The sequence below is a fragment of the Coffea arabica genome, chromosome 3c, assembly GCF_036785885.1.
Source record: "Coffea arabica cultivar ET-39 chromosome 3c, Coffea Arabica ET-39 HiFi, whole genome shotgun sequence".
In the NCBI taxonomy this organism is placed as follows: Eukaryota; Viridiplantae; Streptophyta; class Magnoliopsida; order Gentianales; family Rubiaceae; genus Coffea; species Coffea arabica.
The window spans coordinates 38,839,744-38,861,781 of record NC_092314.1 but is presented as its reverse complement, the minus strand read 5'-3'; the positions used below and the strand labels follow the sequence as shown (position 1 = coordinate 38,861,781).

Here is a 22,038-nt window from a genome sequence, read left to right as displayed (position 1 = left end):
CTCGCTACCTTTAAGACCAATAGTTGAATTCTTACCTTATAATTATTTTAAAATTTAAAAGTGTCAATCACTAGCTTCATTTTGTCATTCTTTTCTTTTGTTTATTTTTTCTATCCAAATTTAATTCGATATAAATGCTTGATAATGTTTAGAATTAAATATCTTCTTTGTTTTCAACTTTTGAGTAAAAGGAATGAACATGAGTAAAAAACTAACAAATTTTTTAAATCTCTATATATATCTATTTTAATTTCACTTGAACAGTACGTTCAGGTGAAATAAAATAGAGATATCTTACATGCTATTCATATTGTTCAGGTGAAATTAAATAGATATATATTAACTTTTAAAAAAAGTTATTCGTACACATGATCAATGAGGGATGAAAAAATTTATTTTTTAAAATATAAGGGATGAAAAAAATTTATTTTGTGAAATGTGAAAAAAATTTATTTTGTGAAATCTGAGGGATGAAATAATTTGTTTTGTGAAATGTGAGGGACTATGGATCGGATTATGTAAACTTTGATTTGATAATTTTACCCTTAAAAAATGATTACAAGCAAGGCACATGATGGATTCCGATTAAAAACTAGTCGGAAACCTAGATAGGGACCAAATTTAACCAATGTGAATTTGTAAGGGACGTAAAAGTATATTTTTAAAAGTGAGGGACGTAAAAAGTCATTTTGTAAAATGTGAGGGATGTTTTGAACGATTTTCCCTAAAATGTAACACTTGTATTCTAACCAAGAGTCATAGGTCCCATATCCAACTAACTTGAATGAAAGAAGTGTACTATTTGTTTTAGTTTATAGTGATGTATAGGGACTCTAATCAATTACGTCATCCACTAGTATTTGTTGATTTGTTAAATTTGTTGATGATTGTATTGGAATGACTTGGTTTTTTTTTTTTGGCCAAAAAAATGACTTGGTTGTACTCGTTGAAACATAAGGATAAAGTTAGATGTTTTCAAGGATGAGCAAAGTGGTGTATTAGTGAAATTTGCTCTGGATCCTATCTCTTATTAGGCAGTGGCAGATTGAAATAGCTCAAAACCTCTGTTTTGTGAGATCGCAACATGTTGGACTAACTGTAGAACTATGACAAAAAAATAGAATTAATTTGGTAAATGACCAATGGCTAGGACTGCAAATATGCAAACTGGAGTCAAGTTTTGCCTTAGTTGAATAGAGCTCAACTTAGGTTTATCAGGCTTAAACTCGAAAATTGAATAACTAGGATCTATAGTCAAGTTCCAGCTCAAACTCATTCTTGAATCTAAATGTAATTATGTTTAAGCTAAAGCTCGAGCTTAATTAAATTTGTATAAGAATAAAAGTAACTCTAGTATTTTTTTCAAAATGGATAATATAGAAAATTTCACCTCAAAAAGTAATTAAAAAATTAAGTATTTAAGTAGTTTTGGCTCAAAGAACTCCGAATCAAGTGCGCCTATAGAAGCTAATTTGCAAGTCTGCCAAATCAAGTCGTAGCTAGTATAGCCCAGATTTCGATCCCAAAATTTCAGTTCTCAAAAAATAAAAAGAAAAATTTATTTTGAAATAAACGCCCAAATCTGACAACTTAAAATTAGCAGTCCAATACAAACTCCTAATTGTAAAACCCACGTTTCTTTTCAATTTTTATTTTGCTCAACTAATTAAATGGTAAAATTTTCTATGGGTAAAAGTAAAGATATTTGTAGAATATGTTAAAGGGTAAACTGGGGGTTAGGGAGGAGATAAGATAGAATAAGAATTCACAACAAATTAAAACTCTTATCTAAATCACCAAGTAGTGGGAATTATTAGGGATTTAAAATACATATCTAAAGGTTTAAAGAAGCAACAATATTCTTATTTCTCGTTATCGTCGTTCCCTTAGAGCAAATCGGTGAGAGAATAGAGAAGGAGAAGAAGACGTCACTGTCAACCAAGCAGGCAACTAAGCATCTAGATCTGTAAGTCTCAAATGCACTTCAAAACTTTTCTTTTAAGTCCTATTAGTTTCATGAATTATTTTAAAGATTTTATGTATATGTATATTTCGATATGTATATACCTACATGAGAAATTTAGGAAGATTCTTGTCCGGATTAATAGAAATAAAGTGTTAAATTTTAATTATGAGATGAATAGGATCTACCCAAATCTGTTGGAAAGTAAAATAAAAAAAAAAAGGGAAAGTAGCAGCTGGTTGCCATTGCTATTGGTGTGTGTGTTGCTGCAACAATGAGGCAAAAAAAAAAAAGAAAAAAAGAAAGAGGAGCAAAGGTCGCCAACAGGCCAACTAAAAGAAGGAAAAATTATGAATAATAAAAATAATGATAACACTAATAGAATTTGGAAAAAAATAATATATATCTATATATATACACACACACACACACACATATATATATATATAGGGAAGCAGATGACCCGCTAATTGATGGATTAATGAATTGGGGTAGTTCTTGTGGGCCAGGTATGAAGGAAATGAGTTGGATCAAAATTAATTAGTTATATGTGTGGGTTTGTTAAATTGAATCTTGGGCCAAGCATAAAGGAGTGTTGTATTAAGACTGGGGTAAAATATGAGAATGTTTGGGTTTAACAGCATTGGGCCATTATAAAAAAATTGCAAGTATATTTGGATAAAAAATATAGTATGTTCTTAGTGAATGTCCAATAGATAAATTTTAGATATAACTAGACCATCTTCTATAGATTGTCATAGGTATTAAACTTCGAAATCCAACCTAAATAATTATAGGCTTCAAGGATTTAGACATTTAGACTTATGCTTAAATAATTAAGGCTGAGATACTTAAATAGAAATATAAAACATCTTAATCTAGCCTTATTAGATAAACTTATACAATGTAAGATAAGTCTTAGATTGTTAAACGAAACCTTTAAAATAATAGTAGTAGTAGTAGTAGCAATAATATAAATAAGGATGAAATAAATTAAGGATATAAACGAGAAGAAGATAAAAAATATAAATAAAAGTGGAATAAGTTAAGAAAATAATTGTAATGGTAAATAACTATGGGATAATTTCAGAAACCTCCCTTGAGGTTTCACATAACTTCACTCGGCTCCCCTTAGATTTAAGAAATTACACTTACCTCCCATGGCATAGTAAAGTACCTAAAATGCCCTTCACTTGGTAGGCAATTCTCAATTTAAAGCAATAGATTTACAAAACCCAAACAAATTCTATTCTTTTATCTCTTTTCTATTTTTGCTCCTTTATTTTCTAGATAATATACTATACATTTTTTGTTATCTTTTATTTTATGGATATTAGTAAATTGAAATTACAAAATTGACAGAGGGTGCAAATTATGTATCGAACTAGAAAGAAATGAAGAGGCTTGCATTAATGGAGATATACATAATGAAATTAATTATTGAAATAGGAAGAAGAACCAAAGATGTGGAATTAGTCATATTTTGCTTGTTGTCAAGAAAAATTTTTGTAAAATGCCAACAATTGCATGAGAATTTCTTTCATTGGATGAGAAATTTTTTGTTATGATTTTATTGTGGAGGTAAAATTTATTCTCTGCTTTTGAGGTATTAATATTTTTAAGGTCATAAAAGAGTTGTAATGGTGGTTTTAGACTAGACGATCTTGTATTGAAAAGGTATTTGGGTATTGAGATTTAATTTTGGAGCATAAAATTGGTTGTCAATGGTATGTCTGTGTATTTTTTGTATTTTTATATTTTTGCATGGCAAGCATCGATGTTGTATATGCAATTTGAGATTTTTTGGATAGCTCCTTAGATTTGGAGTTTATGGTTGGATGGTTGCAAGAGATCAGGTTTGTCGATTTGTACAAAATGTGGAAAAAATGATTGAATATACTATGTTTTTCTTTCTTACTTTTGTAGAAAAGGGCAATTTAGGATTTTTGAAAGAAAATCTAGCTTGTTGAACTAATATTGTTATATAAATAGTAAAATAGGGGAGGTATATATAATTTTTAAAACCTGAGAGGAGCTCTCTGCAATTATTAAAACTTTAAGGCAGGTTTGTGAAATTATCCCAATAACTATACATACGTATATACATGAATAATAATACATACATACATAGGTGCAAAAATGAAAATAGAACAAAAGATAATAATAACTAATTAACCAATATATATATGTATATAAATGAATGAAAATAAAATGAAATAGTGTCGATAAGGACAATGATGATGATGATGATGATGATAAATATATGTATAGTAAGATAATAGTCAAGGCAATAAATATTATTTTGAATAATTATTTTTAAATTAGGAAACTTTACAAAAATAGGAAGCTTTCCAAATTAAGAAACTTCCCGATTTAGAAAAACTTTGCTAGGGTTCATATAATGGACTAGACTTGAATCTTAAACTTACTCAAAGTTTATATATTTATGCATTTATAAGGAATATCAACTAAGGAAGAAACCTATGCATTTGATAGGTACGACATAAGTTTAAAAGATCTAAGGTAGTTCTACTTGAGCAGTCAGACAAAGGTAGGTGGTACTTACCCTTCTGAGGTTTCAAAAATTTAAAATGAAATTTTTATTGTTAATCTTATTTTGATGTGTTAACTTGAAATGTACTTGATTAAATGATTTACTTAAGTATTTATGCAATTTTATTTTTGCGATACAAAGATAGACCATGTGAGTTATTTGAAATATTTTAATTATTATTATATACCAAATGGGTCTTTTGTGAAATCAAGGAACTATGCATGTGACGTGTGAAATAAATCTGTATCAAGTAAAACTCAAAACAGTCATGAAATAGATGGTAGGGGCTATAGTCCTACTTAATAGTCATGGTAGTCTGGTATAGAGTCCGACCGATTGAAAAGATTATTGTAGTTCGGTATAGAGTTTGGCTAATTGACCCATGTATATAATGAAATCAATAAGTAGTCATGAAACCTATTGGTCGCCCATATAAGAGGGGTTTAATCTCTAGAGTGAGTACTCAGAAGCCATCATTGCATGTACTTATTGTAAATTGATATAAAATGACTTGTGACTTTAATACTTTCACGTATAGTTATGAATAAGATGTTTATCAATTGTTGTGTCATTCATTATTACTTATTGTTTTACAAATAACATTATTTTCAATAAATATGGATGTGAATGATGTGCAAATAATTTGATATGTATATATATATATGCGTGTATATAAACTTATGGTTGCATGGTCCAACAGAGGGGTAGATACTACCTATTGAACAATTTGTCGTTCAATCCAATTTTTACCACTTTTACATATTCGAAAAAGTATGAATTGATTTACGTAGAAGACCCTAAGGATGATTTTTATTAGGTCCAAGTGGATAAGAATTAGCAGTCTAGCTGCTTTTAGCTGTTAATTTTATTTAATTTCTCTTCCCGTTGTTTGGACCAGAGAATAAATGTACAAACTTATGAGATACTTATTGACTACCTTTCATTTGAAATTTATACCGCACTTTATTTAGTTATATTATTTAGTACTTTCTAAGTTTAGTTTAGTTTAATGTTGCCTTGTATTCTTGATTGTAACTTAAGGATACAGTGGATGTTACATGATTGATGCATGCAGACTAGTGGCATGACATTTTTAGTAGTATCGGAGCCAGGTTATGAATAACGCCATGAGATAGAACATATTAAGAAATGATCGGTAGCTACTAGAAGATTAGGCTTGAAAGGATCTGTGTACCTTGGAGAGGCTGAAATCATTGCTAATAGTGTTCCTTTTGACCTATAGGAAATGGTTGAGCCGGTACACAAGGAGCATCAGGATTGCGACTACCCAGTTTATGTGACGGGTTGTGATGTGACTTGCCTTAGGAAGAGACTGAGATTCTATAAGGACGTGTATCATGGATAGAGCTAGGAAGGCTACTGCGTTGGCTGATCCAATAGTTGACCAAATGCATGAGATCTCTAAGTTAATAGTGTCAAGGGAACACATGAGACGGAGCAAGGAAGGCTGGCGTAAAGAGGCCCCCTGTCTATAGGAGGAGGTCAATAATTTGAAAGTAGAAAAGTAGGTGCAGAAGGGACTAACTGATATGTATCATGAGAGATTTAAAGAAGTGACTTCCTTACTCCAGAATCGGGATGTGGAGTATCATACTTTAATGGTGAAATATAAAAAGAGGAGGCGGCACGTGATAGATGATCACCTACCACTCGTACCCTAAATGCCTAGGTGGAATCACCTGTGATCTGATTGTGACGCTGAATTAGACAATGACTCGGAGGAGAATCTTGAGGAACCCCTATAGGACATCCCATAGATAATCACCCAGTGAAAAATGGAGTTGACGACCCAGACGACGCTGAAGATGATGTAGGAAATGGAGCAATTGAGGATGCAGACCCCAGCAAATGAGAAGCAGAGTTGGTCTAGTAGAGATTTTTTATTGTTATTGAATGTTATTCCAAGAACATTATTATGTAGGTTTGGTGATTGTTCATATTGATTAGTTCCTCCATCCAATTGTAGGACATAGTTAGGGATTTTGAACACTAAATTCGTTAGGAATTTCTAGAATAAGTTATGAAGTTGATTTCTAATGTGTAAGAAGTCGATTGTTCTTTTCATCTTGAGTCGATCAATAAAATCTCTCTACTTTAAATTGTGTCTTATGGGGTAGTATGTATGAAATTGCTCGCAGATAACTTTAGTTGTGTCGTATTAAAAAAATATATACATCTATAAATAATAATAAATAAAAATAAAATACTCACTTTAGTGTGAAACTTATTTGCTTGATTTAGAAAATGACAGCAAATAGTAGGCATGTCGGAAATCAAAATGGCAGTCCTCATGATGAGAATGAAACCATAACCAAGAACTACATCAAGAAAACAACAACTAGAACATGGGTTATCAAGGAGTTGGACCAAATGGACATCAACCCTATGTGATGTTGCCCACAGAATTAGTGATTGTACTAATTGGGGTAGCACAGGTTTTACAAGCCCAGGCATAGTTAACACAAATTTAAGTTGTCCAATTCCAAAATTATGGATAGGGAGGGACTTAATCCTATTATGAGAAAATGAAAAGGGTCCATATCCCCACTTTTGATGGGACTCCTGACTCGAATTTGACAGAAAAAATGATTAGATGAGATGGAAAGTAATTTTATACTTTTGCAAGTGTCAGAGGAGATGAAACACCAAATCATCAGACCCTCTTTGGTAGGAGAGGCCAACAAGTGGGGGAGGGGGGTAACTTTGGAACCTACTGTCGTCTCACCAGTAAATTGGATGAAATTTAGAAAGGAGTTCTTAAAATACTTTTACCCACTTGCGGTGAGTGTGCAGAAAATAGATTAGTTTGAAAATTGGAAGCAAACACTAGGAATGTCTGTAGTGCAATATTTGAATAAATTCATGACACTAGAAAGGTTTGTTCTGTCGATAATAATAGATGTGGAGTTGAAAAAGTATAAGTTCATACGGGTATTGTTGAGTAGAATTTAGACTAGGATGAACACCTCCTACACCCCTACGTTTAGCAATGTGTTAGATGCCAGCGTTAAAGTTGAGGCAGATTGCAAAAGATTAGATGAGTAGATTAGGAAAAAAAATCGGGACTATAGAATGAACTTGCAATGTCAGGAATACTAAAACTTAGCGGACAATTTTGCTTAGTGAAGAAGAGTCATGGCCTACCTCCGAGGATAACTAGAGGAAACACCTTCTCTACATGCAAAACTTGTGGAAAGATGCATAGGGAAGAATGCCAACTTAAGACAACTTTTTCCACGTGTAAGGCTTGTGAAAAGATGCACCGAGGAGAATGTTGATTTGGGACAAGAGCTTGTTTTGAGTGTGGGCAACAATGGCATAGAGTTATGAATTGTCCAAATAAAAAGATAGAAGCAGATAAAGGTAGCAACTCAACTAATAAGAAGCCAAAGGTCATTGTGAGGGTGCATGCCATGACTGACGTTGAGGCGGAAGCGTCAAGCGATGTAGTCATAGATACCCTTCTAATCAATTATGTGCCTGCATACGTGCTATTTGATTGTGGGGCTAGTCACTCTTTTGTTACTAAGAAATTTGCAAAATACTTGTGCATGTCTTCTAAATGGATGCCCTACCCCTACCGAGTGCTTGCTCTAAAAAATAAAATACTAGTATCCTATATAAAGTATCCAAACTGTAGTGTGAAATTAGAAGTTAGAAAATTAGAAGTGGATTTAATGCAAATAAACATGAATGATTTTGACGCCATTCTAGGAATGGATAGGCTAGTTAGACATTTTGCGCAGGCTGATTATAGAAAAAGAGAGTATTATTCATAAAACAACACGAGAAGGATTTTTCTTATCAAGGAAATACTGGTGTTAAAAAATCTGTAAGTTACCACTTCTGTTTGCAATGCAGACTTATAAGACAATAAGAAAAGAATGTGAGATATATTTGGCTTATATGATAGATACGGAGAATGAGGGAATGCCTTTAGAAAAGATTCCGGTGGTGAAAAGCTTTCCTGACGTATTTTCGGATGACCTTCCTGATTTACCTCCAGATAGAGAAATAGAATTTGAAATAAATATTGTTCCAGAGGTGACTCCTATATCTAAGTTCCTCTATAGAATGACACCTGCAGAATTAAAAGAACTTAAGGAGCAATTATAGAAATTATTAGATAAGAAATTAATTAGATCTAGTGTTTCTCCTTGGGGTGCACAGTACTCTTTGTGAAGAAGAAAGAAGGTAGTCTAAAATTGTGTATCGATTATAGAGAATTGAATCGAATCACAATAAAAACAAATATCCTCTTTCCTGGGATAGATGATCTTTTTGACCAGTTGAAGGGAACTAAAGTATTTTCTAAAATAAATTTAAGATCTGAATACCATCAATTGAAAATTAAATCGAAAATATCCAAAAAAGTGCATTTCGTATGAGATATGGGCACTATGAGTTTTTAGTAATGCCCTTCGGATTAACCAATATCTCAGCAGCCTTTATGGATTTGATGAATAGGGTGTTCAAATTGTAACTAGATCGTTTTGTTGTGATATTTATTGATGACATTCTGGTATACTCAAATAAAGAAACTCATGTCCCCCACCTTAAGGGAGTTCTAAAGATATTAAGAAAGGAGAGATTGTATGCTAAGTTTAAAAATTATAAATCTTGGTTGAAGAATGTGGCCTTCTTAAGACACGTAATATCAGCCCAAGGAGTGTCAATCGATCCAAAGAAAGTGGATGTAATCGTAGATTGGCCAGGCACACTAATGTGACTAAAGTAAGGAGTTTCTTAGGGTTGGTCAGCTATTATTAAAAATTTGTGGAAGGATTCTTTACCATTGCCATGCTCTTAAGCACTTGGATCCCAACAAATTAAATGGTTGGAACAAGGTTTGGTTATTCAAGGTTGGATTTTGGTTAACTATTGAGATCAAGTGGATTGGTAGCTATCATCAATTGAACAATTTAATGGGTGGTATTCTTGTTTCAATGGTATGGCAAAAAACGTTGATGGTGAAGGATGGGAAGTCGAAAAGCATGGAGATACTTGATGGTGAATCTAGACAGGTGATTCAAGAGTCAATATAATGATCCCACATTGCCTGGGGAGGAAGTCTTGGGCCATTTTAATAACCTGTCGTGGTGTCCCCCACCTGACCGAAGTGTTTTGGAAGGGTGCGGGGTTTCATGACCTACGGGCTTGGGCTCCTCTCTGTTGTGGTTTCATCCACCTCCAGGAACAAAATCCACGGCTCAATGGGGCGGTTAACTGTGGGACAATATTGATCAGAGGTGTTAGAATTGGTATCAGAATCGTCTTTCAACTCTGATGTGCCAGCGAGGATACTGGGTTCTCCTAAAGGGGGTGGATTGTAATGATCCCACATCGGTTAGGGAGGAAGTCCTGAACCGCTTTAATAACCTGTCGTGGTGTCCCCCACCTAACCGAGGCCTTTTGGAGGGGTGCGGGGTCTCATGACCTGCGGGTTTGAGATCTTCATCTGTTGTGGTTTCACCCACCTCTAGGAACAAAACCCATGGTCTAATGGGACGGTTAATTGTGGGACAATATTGGTCAGAGGTGTTAAGATTGTAATAATCCCACATCGGTTAGGGTGAAAGTCCTGATCCACTGTAATAACCTGTCGTGGTGTTCCCTATCTGACCGAGACCTTTTCGAGGGGTGCGGGATTTTATGACCTGCGGGATTGGGTTCCTCATCTGTTGTGGTTTCACCCACCTCTAGGAACAAAATTCACGGCTCAATGGGGCAGTTAACTGTGGGACAATATTGGTCAGAGGTGTTAGATTTGGTATCAGAGTCGACTCCAAACCCCGGTGTGCAAGCGAGAATGCTAGGTTCTCCTAAAAGGGGTAGATTGTAATGATCCCACATCAGTTAGGGAGGAAGTTTTGGACTGCTTTAATAACTTGTTGTGATATCTCCCACCTAACCGAGGCCTTTTGGAGGGGTACGGGGCTTCATGACTTGCGGGTTTGGACTCCTCATCTGTTGTGGTTTCACCCACCTCTAAGAACAAAATCCACGGTCTAATAGGACGGTTAACTGTGGGACAATATCTGTCAAAGGTGTTAGAGTCAAGAAAAATGTGGGGTCCAATGTTGATTTTGGAAGTGAATTGGTGGAAACTTTCTCACACCTCCAACGTTGGATACTTCATCCTGGTGGATTTTAGATTTTGGTTATGTTCTTTGGGTGGAGTGGCACGTGTCCCAGAGAAACAAAGAGATCTAATTTTCATACGTCAGAAGATTGACAGTTATAAATTTTTCGTTTTAGGTGGAGTCTTGCAAGCCACACGTAGCAAGATAGTCTTGAGAACGGAAAGAAGTATGGTGATTTTACCACTTGGTTGCCTCAATGATTAGGGTTAGAACTCACAGAAAGAGATCCCGAATTGCAAGTGGTGGTGAGAAGAAATCATAAAAAAGGAGATGATGAATTGAGGCGCCTTTTTATGAGTCAACTGGAGGTTGGACCTGGGGTAACTACACATGTTCATTTACCGATTAAATCAATTTTATGTCAGGACTGTATTGATTCGGGTGTGTAATTCGGTATCAAATTATTTGGTAGTTGAAGGCAAATGATTTTTAAAAGAAATTTTCGCTAAGGTGGAGAATTGTTAGGAAATTGGCTTAATTTCTTTTAGATAAAATTCTTGTTTTGTGTGAAAGTAACTAGTTTCCTAATTGATTTTAGTTATTTGAAATAATAGTCAAGAAATTTCCTATTTTGTTTACAATTAGAAGTTATTTCCTATTCTGTATGAGTCTAAGAATTCGAATTGATTTCCTGTTATTATTTGAATTTTGACCAAATAATGTTCCCTATAAATAGGTGTGTTGGCATCCTACAATGTGACACACAAGAGCATACAAAAGGCAATATGTAGCCTTATACATGGGTGGTGGGAGAAGTTCTTGGGAGATGAGAGATAATATACAAGAGTTGGATTTGGGTTCTAGTTGTATTCTTGTACAGGATTTTCCTCTTATAATAAAGAATGAGTTTCTCTCCGTGGATGTAGACTCAATAGTGGAGTCGAACCACTTTAAATATTATGTGTCGTTTATCTTTCATGATTGTGGTTTGTTCCTCATTAAATTGTTGTGTTCTTGATATCTCAATAGTTGTATGTTCCATGTCTGGATCCCAACAAATGGTATCAGAGCTCTAGGTTTTGATCCTGGGCCTTGTTTGTAAAATTAAAATATGGATCCGTATTATTTACCACATTGTGGTGTTTTTATCTTTGATGGTAAAAATGATTTTGAGATTTGGAGGTCGATTATGAAGAATTTTTTTCAAAATATTAGAGTTTGGAATATTATCCAAAAAGGATTCATGAAACCTATAACAGGCACAGAATTATCAAGAGATGTAGTTAAACAATTAAAGAGGAGTAGACAGTTGAGATATAAGGCATTATACTATCTCCAAACCCAAGTCTAGTTACACGTAGTGAAAAAATTCATACATGTAAAGACAACAAAAGAGGTTTGGAAATTTTTAATAAATTCCTATGGCGATGGTGGAGAAGAAATTTGTAACGAGGAAGAAGAAAAAGAAGTTTTTGATGAGGCAAAGAAAGAAGAAATTGTAACAATTGTGGACACACATGAAAATGAATAAATTGTGATTGAAGAAGAAATTTCGTAGATGGTTGAGAAAGAAAGTGAAATCATTGATCAAATTGAAGATGTGATTGAAGATCATGATGATAGAGAAATTGTTGACTTTATTGAGATTGTTGAATTTTTTGAAAAGAAAAATCAAGTGATGGACTTGGTTGAGATCAATTGTGAAGTGGACAAATTAATTGAAAATTCTGATACTGCTAAAGTTGATGCAATTGTTAGTGTGAAAAAAAGTAAATGGAAAACATGATGATGCTAAAAACATTGGTAGCATCAACTATGATTTTCTGCTTTTGGGAGATTTTATTGGTGATATGAATGAATTAAATTATGGAGTATCAAAAGGAGTATGAGTGAATATGTTTGAATTTTTTGACAAGAGTGATCAAACCAAGAAGTTGTTTGAGAAGTACAAATTTCTTCCACTACCGCTCATGAAGATGAAATTGGAAATCTATTGGAAGTTGGTGTTCAATGTTGTTTATACTGTAACTGAATTTTTCATGGAAATTCAAGCCGGTGATAGCATTGGAGATGACAAAATTAAGAGCTTGGTTTAAAGGAGGCAATGAAAAAAATTAAACCAAACTATTTTAGCAATTAGTTTCCTAATTCCTTTTGGAATCTTATTTGTTCAGTTTACATATTAGATTAGGAAATCTCAAGTCAATTTCCAAATAAGTTTTGATTTACAATTATATTTGTTTTAGGAGGTTTTAGAGTCTATAAATACTACTAGTCTAGTAGGTTATTAGGTGAAGAGATGTGGAAAGTTGAGTTGAGTCTAGAAATTAGACTTGAGAGAAAATCTCATAGTTGAGATTTGTGAGTTGTCGTGAACGAAAAGCTACGACTTAATATTTGTTTTGAGTTAAATAAATTATTGAGTGTTTGTTCCCCTTCTCTTCCCACATTTTTTTTATATGTATTAGAATTGCTTCTGCTTTGTGCACGGGAATTTTTCATGTCAACATGGATTCATATGCATGTTGTATTTGCAAGGAATATGAATTCACCAAGGTAGACCGGGCTGCTACTAGTAGGATTCAATCTAAACTGCACATTTCAAATTCTAGTTTTTTTCTTTTTATTTTGAAAGATAAATTTGAGCAACACTGTTTAAGTCAACGTCTGATTATATTGTGACTACAATTACAGTCCCAAATCCCTCATAATCTATAGTGATTTTTCACATCTATTGTTTATTGATTTCAGATCTATATGTATTTATATCATATTTGATTTGATGTATTTTTGACATTAGTGCAAATTTATTGAATAAAATGATCTTATCTGAGATAGACCAGGGAAGACAGGCAGTTGACTCCACACCTAAAAGATAAATAAAAGCACCCAGCTAAAGTTGAAGGTACAATATGTGAGATCTTTAAGAAGTACTAGCTAGTTATACACCACGCTACGGAATTAAAGATTAAGCAACAGAGTATTTGGAAAGATAGAAAGAAACAGTGATGTTAAGCTGAATCTCAACAAGCATGCACACGCACCTGAACTTTGATGCAGATTTTTCCTGAAAAGCCGAACTACTGTGCTGAACCCAGCAATAGCCCGCAGCAGATTGCAGGCCGAGGTACTCAAGGATTCCGTTCCAAAATCCTTCGCAGAAAACTGCTAAGAAGTTGGGTGAAACGATTGAATCTTGGAGTCAACAATATAAGCCTAGAGAGATTAAGGTTCATCACCAGCAACTTTAATTAAAATAGGGAGTGCCGGTAAGGTGAAAAGGTCCCACACGGAGGGTGTCAGATTGACAGTATTTGAACTAGCCCTTCTGACTTCCATTCTTATTTCATCTAGCTCTTTAAATTTTTTTCTTTTTTTTTTCCTTTATTAATGGTTAATCAAAAAGTATCATTATATTTTTCTCGTCCCCCGTGTATCTCTTTTACGAGAAATGCAACTTGCTTTACTGATGCTTTTTTTTTAAAAAAAAAAAAATTTTCTACAATCGCCATTGACTTCAAGTCTTTTTCTATCCTTAGATTTTGTAGTTTCCTTTGACCTATTGCATGTACGATTAATAGTTTTTTTATTTTAATATCGAAATTGATTTTACTTTGAAATGGACATCAATTTGATGTTTGATGAATCAAGAGATGAAATTGGTTCAAATTTTTAAAAAAAAATCAAAATTTCAATTTTGCTGTATTGAGATCTATTCTCACCTCTAGTCTTACGTATTTTGGTTTGGTTGGATTTCTATGATCTCTTTTGTTTAGTTAGAATAAACATGATTCTGTTTTTGATGGTTCATCAGTGGTTATCACGACCGTCAGACATTTCATGAAGATGACTCTCTCTCTGCATGGACTAAATCAAAGATTAGTTTTCTTCCAATTTCTTGTTAGCGAATGATTGATTCTTCATTGCTTAAGTCTATAGATGATGGCCCACCATTGACAACTTGGAAATAAGACAATGGTTAATTCTGTTTTCAAAATAACCTTTTGTTTAGCAAATATGTTTTTATATTTTGGACTGGCGGCAGAACTGTCATCCTGCAAACTGCAAATTTATCCTGAGCAATCCTAGGCTGGGACTTTTCAATGATTCCAAACATCAGTCCCAGCACGGGTATATATATAGCTCTTATATATATATATATATATATACATATATATATATATATATACATGCAGAACATATTTCGGTGTTGTAGATTGTTTGTATTTTTGTTTCGCTAGGTAATTATTTAAGGTGTTATTCCTAATTAAAGTTACATTTCTTATCCAATTTTATTTGACAAATCCATTGTTGTGTGGAAATTTGAAATTTTACCCATACACTAAGCTATTGGGGGGAGGGAATTTAGGTGACAATTAGAGTCTTATTCTTTTAAATAAATTTTAGAATACGATGTTTTTCATGCACTCAAATGCGGACTTTAGACAAGTTAGAATGTATTGAATCATTGAACTTTATAATCAAGTGACAATTTAATCCATTAATTCTTTTTAATTAGTTTACATGACCTTAGATAGAATCTACTTCCACATATATAGAATTTACATATAAGATTTTACATTGATTTTGCCTAAAAATACATTTTTACTAGCACAAACACATACACTTTCTTTTGCCCTAGCATTCATGTCACTTTTCCCTTTTCTTGTTTAGAAGAGAAATATTTTGCAGTCATTCTTTTATCTTAAGCTCCTGAATTAGTTACTTGCACATTACCTTCTTGAATCCACTTTAGTTACACTTAGCCCCTAACCAACGTAATAGGCATTTTGACCGGGTAAAAGTTTCTTCGAATACATATAAAAAACAAAAATGACGTCGACACTTCTGTACATTAGATTTGTGAAATAAAACTACTCACTTATTTCATTTCTAATGTCTTTATATACTCCTCTGAATCTTTTTTTTTTTTTTTTTTGGTTTGAGTCGATTAGAGTATTGCAAAGATCATTCTGTTTTACTTAATCAAACTACACATCAACAAAGTTGGTTTCTAGAACTAAGTACCAATGAAAGGAAAGGAACGTTCCCAAAACCCAATTTAGTTAGTAGAGATATTAGATAGGTGATTAGGCATGATGTCAATGGATCGGCTTTTACCCAAATTCAATCCAAACCCAATGTACTTGGGTAGGGTTTGGATTTGAGAAATTAAATCCAAATCCTATCCAAATTCAGACCCTATAAAAGAGTTATGGATTTGGGTGGGTCTGATTTTCTATAATCTATATCAAAATCCAAACCCATACAAGACTCTACCCAATCTCATGTATATATTATTAAATTATATATATGTATTTGTAAATTTATAGAATAGGCTAATATTCTATGATTATTGAATCAAATATAGTAAGACTTTATAATTGTTTTCTTTTTTTAACCTAATCTTGGTTGTCATTGTAATTAGTACAAACCTTTTCAGAAAAAGGAGAAAAAGTAAAGGCAAATAAATGAAAGATTTGATGTAGATACAGTTGAAGTTTCAAAAATAAATAGAAGCAGTTGATAGTAGTTATTTTTTTGAGTTCATAATATTACATTTAACTTCTTGAATATTAATTTTATTATTTGAAAATAAAATTTGGATGGTGTGTATATATATTTTTTGAAATCTATATACTTTTAATATATTTTTATTTTAGTGCGTTTATAAAATACAATAGATACCCATTAGATACCTAGATCCAAGAGGGTCTGGATTTAAACTAATTTTTTCAGACTGATAAGGGTTTGGATTTGGGTGTAAGTCTAACTAAATTTAATGGGTTTGAATATGGATCAAAAGGATCTAACTCAGACCCTACCCATTAACACGCCTATAGGTGACCATTAAATCCCTAATTCGACTCTTAACTTCTTTTCTTTTCTTTTTTTCATTTTGTAGACTTGAAGTCCTCAATGATTATGAATAAAAATTAAAAAAAAAAAAAGGAAAATTAATGGGACACCTTCCGGTCTACGCTCCATATGTATGCACCGGGCTGCTCCCTCCCCGATCCCCACCCATTCCAGCCTATGATTGCTTCCCCATTCGAGTTATCTTCCAGCCTGAAATACCCGATAAACTTTTGCTTCGGATCAAAGGCTCGCGGCTTCGGATCCTCTGTCCAGTTTAAGTCCCTGTCTAAGTACGATTTCATTTCTTATCAAACAACTGATAATGAAGCTCTCAGTATACTACAAAGCTTTTCTACTTCAGAATCGACACCATAAAGAACACTTTCTCCATTGCTCTGTAATTGCTGGTCTAAGAACGCTCTCGCCATTGATCAAAAGAAGTGAAGAACTATTATTAGAAGCCATCATCATCAAAGTCTAGACTTACTTATTCTACGTAATAATTGATAGCTAAGAATCAAAAGAAATCAATCCCACAAGAAAAGAAAGGCAACCTCTATATACCCTACAATCTCCTACGTACTAGTTTGACTGGTCTTTCAACACTTCTGCTTTAATTACCAAACAAATTTTCAACCAAAAAACAATTGATTAGATGGAGAAACTTTTGTTTACCATTGAAGAAAGAGATTGAAAATTTGCCTCAATGGAAACGATCGATTAGCACTCCTGATCCAATGCACTCCTGATCAGAACACTGACAAAAAGAAATTGCAACAATTGGTGTACCACTTTGCCGTCTCCTTAGTTTCTGGGTTAGAAGGCTTTGAGGTTTACCAATTTCCACCGTAAGAAAGTAAGTATATGTACATGAACTGGACTGAGTACAGTCAGCGGTTCAACTGCAAATAGCAACGCGCAGTCCATATCGGGTTGCTAGTAAGTAATAGGATTCAATCTAAACTGCTCCTTTCGAATTTTAGTATTTTCTTTTTATTTTGAAAGATAAATTTGAACAACTACTGATTAATTCGATGCTACGATTAGATTTGTGAGTACAATTAGAGTCCCGAATCCCTCATAATTGCCTAACCAGCAATCTGAGGTACGGTAGACCAAGAGGACAGGCAGTTGACTCCACCGCTAAAGATAATTAAAAGCACCCAGCAGGAGTTGAAGCCACAATATATGAGAGCTTTTAAAGTACTAATTATACGGAATCAAAGAATCAAGCAACAGCATTTGGAAAGATAGAAGTAAAAAATGTTAAGCTGAATCTCAAAAAGCATGCACACACACCTGAACTTGAAGCAGATTGCCGGTCTATTGTGCTGAACCAATATTGCGCAGCAGATTGCTCGCCGAGGTACTCGAGGATTCCATTCCAAATTCCTTTGCAGAAAACTGCTAAGTGGCTAAGACTTGGTGAAATGATTGAGTGTCGGAGTCAACGCTGTAAGGCTAGAGATTTTAAGGTCCATCATCGGCAATTTTGATTAATAAAGATATCATTAACATATTTTTCAACCATCATCTTTTTATATCACATAAATCACATCAAGAAAATATTATAATATTATTTTTAAAAATTTATTTCAAATAATCTATTATCCAAACACAATATTTTTCATTCTTGTGGTGGACAAATCATCTGCCACAAGTGTTTTGCTTTTCCCCTCAATTGAGGATCACTTGTATCCAAGTCAATCAGTTGCTACTCCCAAAAGGTTTCAATGTATTTAAAACAATAGATCGTGGAGATTTGTGGCACTTTGCTCTTTCTTTGTAGGGGTAAAGTGTATATATCTAAGAGATCAAATGTGACTATCAACAAATTACAAGGTATATAGTATAATTAACCCCATATTTCTTTAATTGGTCTGGTGTTGCTGTCTTTCGCTTTCGGTGGACAGCTTCGTTGTCAAATTTTGTCTGCATCACTTTTTGTGGATAAGCTTCATATTCAATTTTGTCTGCATGACCATATTTTCTCCTTTACAAGAAATGCAACTTGCTTTACGGATGCTTTTTATTTTAACTTTCCCCAATCACCATTGACTTCAAGTCTTTTTGTGTCTATCCATTAGATTTTGTTGTTTTCTCTGACTTACTGCATGTGCGATTAATAGCTTTTTATTTTAATATCGAAATTGATTTTACATTGAAATGGACATCAATTTGATTTTGATGATTCAAGAGATGAAATTGGTTCAAATTTTCAAAAATAAAAAAAAAAACTCAAAATTTCATTTTACGAATTGTATTGTATCGTATTTTACTATACTCAGGTCCATTCTCACCTCTAGCCTTGCGTATTTTTGTTTGGTTTCTGTGATCTCTTTTGTTTAGCTAGAAACAAAAATAATTCTGTTTTTTATGGTTCATCAATAGTTGTTATGGCCTCCAAACATTTCATGAAGATGACTCTCTTTCTCTGCATGGACTAAACCTAAGATTAGTTTTCTTCCAGCTTGTTGTTTGCTAATGACTGAACTGAATATTTTTTCATTATGTTAAGTCTATAGATGATGGATGGCCCACCATTGACAACTTGGAAAATAAGAAAATGGTTAATTCTGTTTTCAAAATAACCTTTTGTTTAGCAAATATGTGTTTATATTTTGTTAGTTCATCAATGGTTGTTAGCCTTTTTACATTTCATTAAGGCAGCATCTTGTTCTTTGCAGGAACTAAATTATAATTAATTACTTTTGTTCCAATTAATTATAAATCAATAATTGAACTAAAGAATTATTTAATACGTCAACTCTAATACACGATGAGAATTATTTATGGGTCATGATGGGCACTTTGTCGTGGGATTATCTGTTTAGATGGCCTGATAGATATTGAGATAGATAAGGTAGTTGCAATTCGTGAGGCAATTGACTTGATTAAAAATGTAAGAATTCTTAATTACACACTTAATGGTATTAACCACTTGCATGACGAGGAAGAGGTGCTATCAGCCAGTGGTCCTACAATTGAGAATATTCGGCTGTCCATGTTAGAAGCAAAAATTGTTGTTGTAAAATGGGTTCCTAGGGATGCCAATAAGGTGGCACATAAATTAGCTTTTCATGCTAAATATTCACACCTTATGAAATTCCTCACCCAACTTTGTTAAGCAATTCATGATGGACCATTTCCAGCAATTTAGTTAATAATTTTTTTATCAAAAGTCGAATACACGATGGCCCATCTTTGACAACTTAAACAAAATGAGGGTTAACTACTGTTTTCAATTATTTCATTTTGTCAACCATAAGAAAAAAAAATTATTAGGGATGTAATAATTATTAGGGAAAATAATTAAATAAAATAATTATTTTATTTTTACAAAATAAAAAATAATTATTTTACTTTTAAAAATAAATAAAATAATAATTTTTATTAACAAATAATAAAATATTAGGGATATATATGTAATTTTATTATTAAAATAAAAAATATATATAATCGAGCTCGCGAGTCGTTCGCGAGTTAACGAATTTAATATTTTTGAGCTCGAATTTGACTTAATTACCTCGAACTCAACTCGAACTCGATATTGATCGAATTTGACTCGAACTCGTATTTGAGCCGCCCGATCGCGAGCAGCTCGATTTGTTTATACCCCTAGCTGAAATGCAAAATGAAGAACTGAAGTATGATGATCGGTGCTGGTCATTGGACTAGACATCATGCCAGACATCACCAGAAGTTGGAATTTGAATAATGCAAAGCAATGACCGGTGTCATGATTGGCGTCGTTTATCATCGGATTATTATCATGCACTTCTTTTTTCAGCTCTAAGAAACCTATTCCAGCTGGGATTCAATGGTAACATGTAGTAGCTATAAATAAGAGATCTTTGGAACAATTAGGGTTGGAAAACATAAGCTTAACTTAGTTTAAAACATATTTTCATAGATTTTCTTAAGAGATCAAGATCGAACTCATGCGAATCAAGAAGTGTGCAAAGAGAAGATTGGAATGTGCAATTGAGAAGTTGCTTTCTCTTATTCTTATCTTTATATTAAAACATTGAATTTGTGGTTTTAATTTTTTTTCCATCATGTTTAACTAATTCACTTCTAGGATTAGGGTCTTTATGAAGGAAATTGATTAATTTTTCTAGTTTAACTTCTTAACTTTTGCTAGGATTTGTCTATCTTGATTTTAATTTCGTGTTTATGCCGAATCAACATGAACATAATTTTTGAGTTGTATTAAGCTCAAAAGTGACATGCAACTGTGCATTAGACAGATGACATGCTTAATCTAATCATGAGTAGAGGTTAAGGTTCGCGTGACACCATTGATAAGTGAATATTTCAAAGGTGTTTTGCATGGTTACATGCAAGTTATTGGTGTGTTTTTAAGGGACCACAGCGAATTTTTAGTCCTTTTTGGTGAAATTTCTTCAAGTATCGCTTATTGAACTAAATGTGTGAAATGAGTGGATTAATACATAAATTTGTGGTGTTTATAAGTTATTGGTGCATGAAGCAATTGTTTGAATTAAAGAAGATGCAATGTACTTCTTGGAGGATAATGCATAAGTGAGACAAGAAGAGAAATTTGTGCAACAAAGGAAGAAAGTTGAAGCTAGAAACAGGGGAGCTGGATCCGAACTCGGATTGGAGCAAGAGAGCAAGGATCTGAGCTCGGATATACTTCTGTAATCAGGGTTGTATTCGAGGCCATGATTCAAGCTCAGATCCCTTTTAGAGAGGCCTCGGATCTTGCATGCAAAATACGTAAAAAAAATGAAGAAATCTTACATTCGAGTTCGAATCAGTTGGATACCCTTTGGATCCTAGGGCTCGGATCTACCTCTCTCTTTTGCAATTTGTAGAACAACTTATGCAGATTTCACACTTGCTTTTTGACTCTTGTCTCACAAGGAATTTTGGTTGGAAAGCTAACAAAGCAACTTGGACATTTGAAGAAAGAATAGTGGAGATTCCAATGAAGGGCTTTTTGGGAAGAAAAGGAAAAGGAACTAAGGAGTATATGTAAAACATAAGGAATCAAAGGGAGGAAAAGCTTAGAGATAGAAGTTAAAAAGAAGAAAGTAGGGTTTTCTTTAGTTTTCTCACTAGTTTTAGTGTTTTGTCTATCTTTCTTATTTCCTTAGAGAACCTTGAAGAACACATGATGTAATCAAATATTTGGTTGGTTATGAAGTTGATGAAATTTGGAGATCTTGTTTCTTCATTTGAATGAGTAATTGCTTCTCCCTTTTCTCTTTATTTGCTTTAAAGAATGTTTGGTTCCATAGAAGTTATGAGCTTTATTGTGAAATACACTATGTGTAACTAGATCTTCTTGTTCTAGGGGTAGTAATTGCTCATCCCTTTTCTCTTTATTTGCTTTAAAGAATGTTTGGTTCCATAGAAGTTGTGAGCTTTATTGTGAAATACACTATGTGTAACTAGATCTTCTTGTTCTAGGGGTAGATGAAGCTATTTATGCTTTGATTATGGTTAGATCTTGATTATTACTATATCTTGTACTTGCTCATGCTTTAACACTTGTAAGTGCTTGATCATCATTTGCAAGTCATCTTATT

General features: G+C 33.3%; 1 protein-coding gene across 3 annotated transcripts in view; it reads right to left on the bottom strand.

Moving 5' to 3' along the window:
- LOC113735027 (uncharacterized) overlaps positions 1-18,036 on the bottom strand; it is a 34,233-nt gene extending 16,197 nt beyond the window's left edge. Inside the window, exons 1-2 of one of the 3 annotated variants that reach the window (XR_003459494.2) lie at positions 17,780-18,034; positions 13,666-13,789 (exon numbers count right to left, since the gene is read on the bottom strand). The gene's annotated coding sequence lies outside the window, so the exon portion shown is untranslated. Of the gene's footprint in view, positions 1-13,665; positions 13,790-17,779 lie in introns of all 3 variants that reach the window. The other 2 variants (XR_003459493.2, XR_003459495.2) reach the window with 2 other exon arrangements.
- Positions 18,037-22,038: the final 4,002 nt, after the last annotated feature.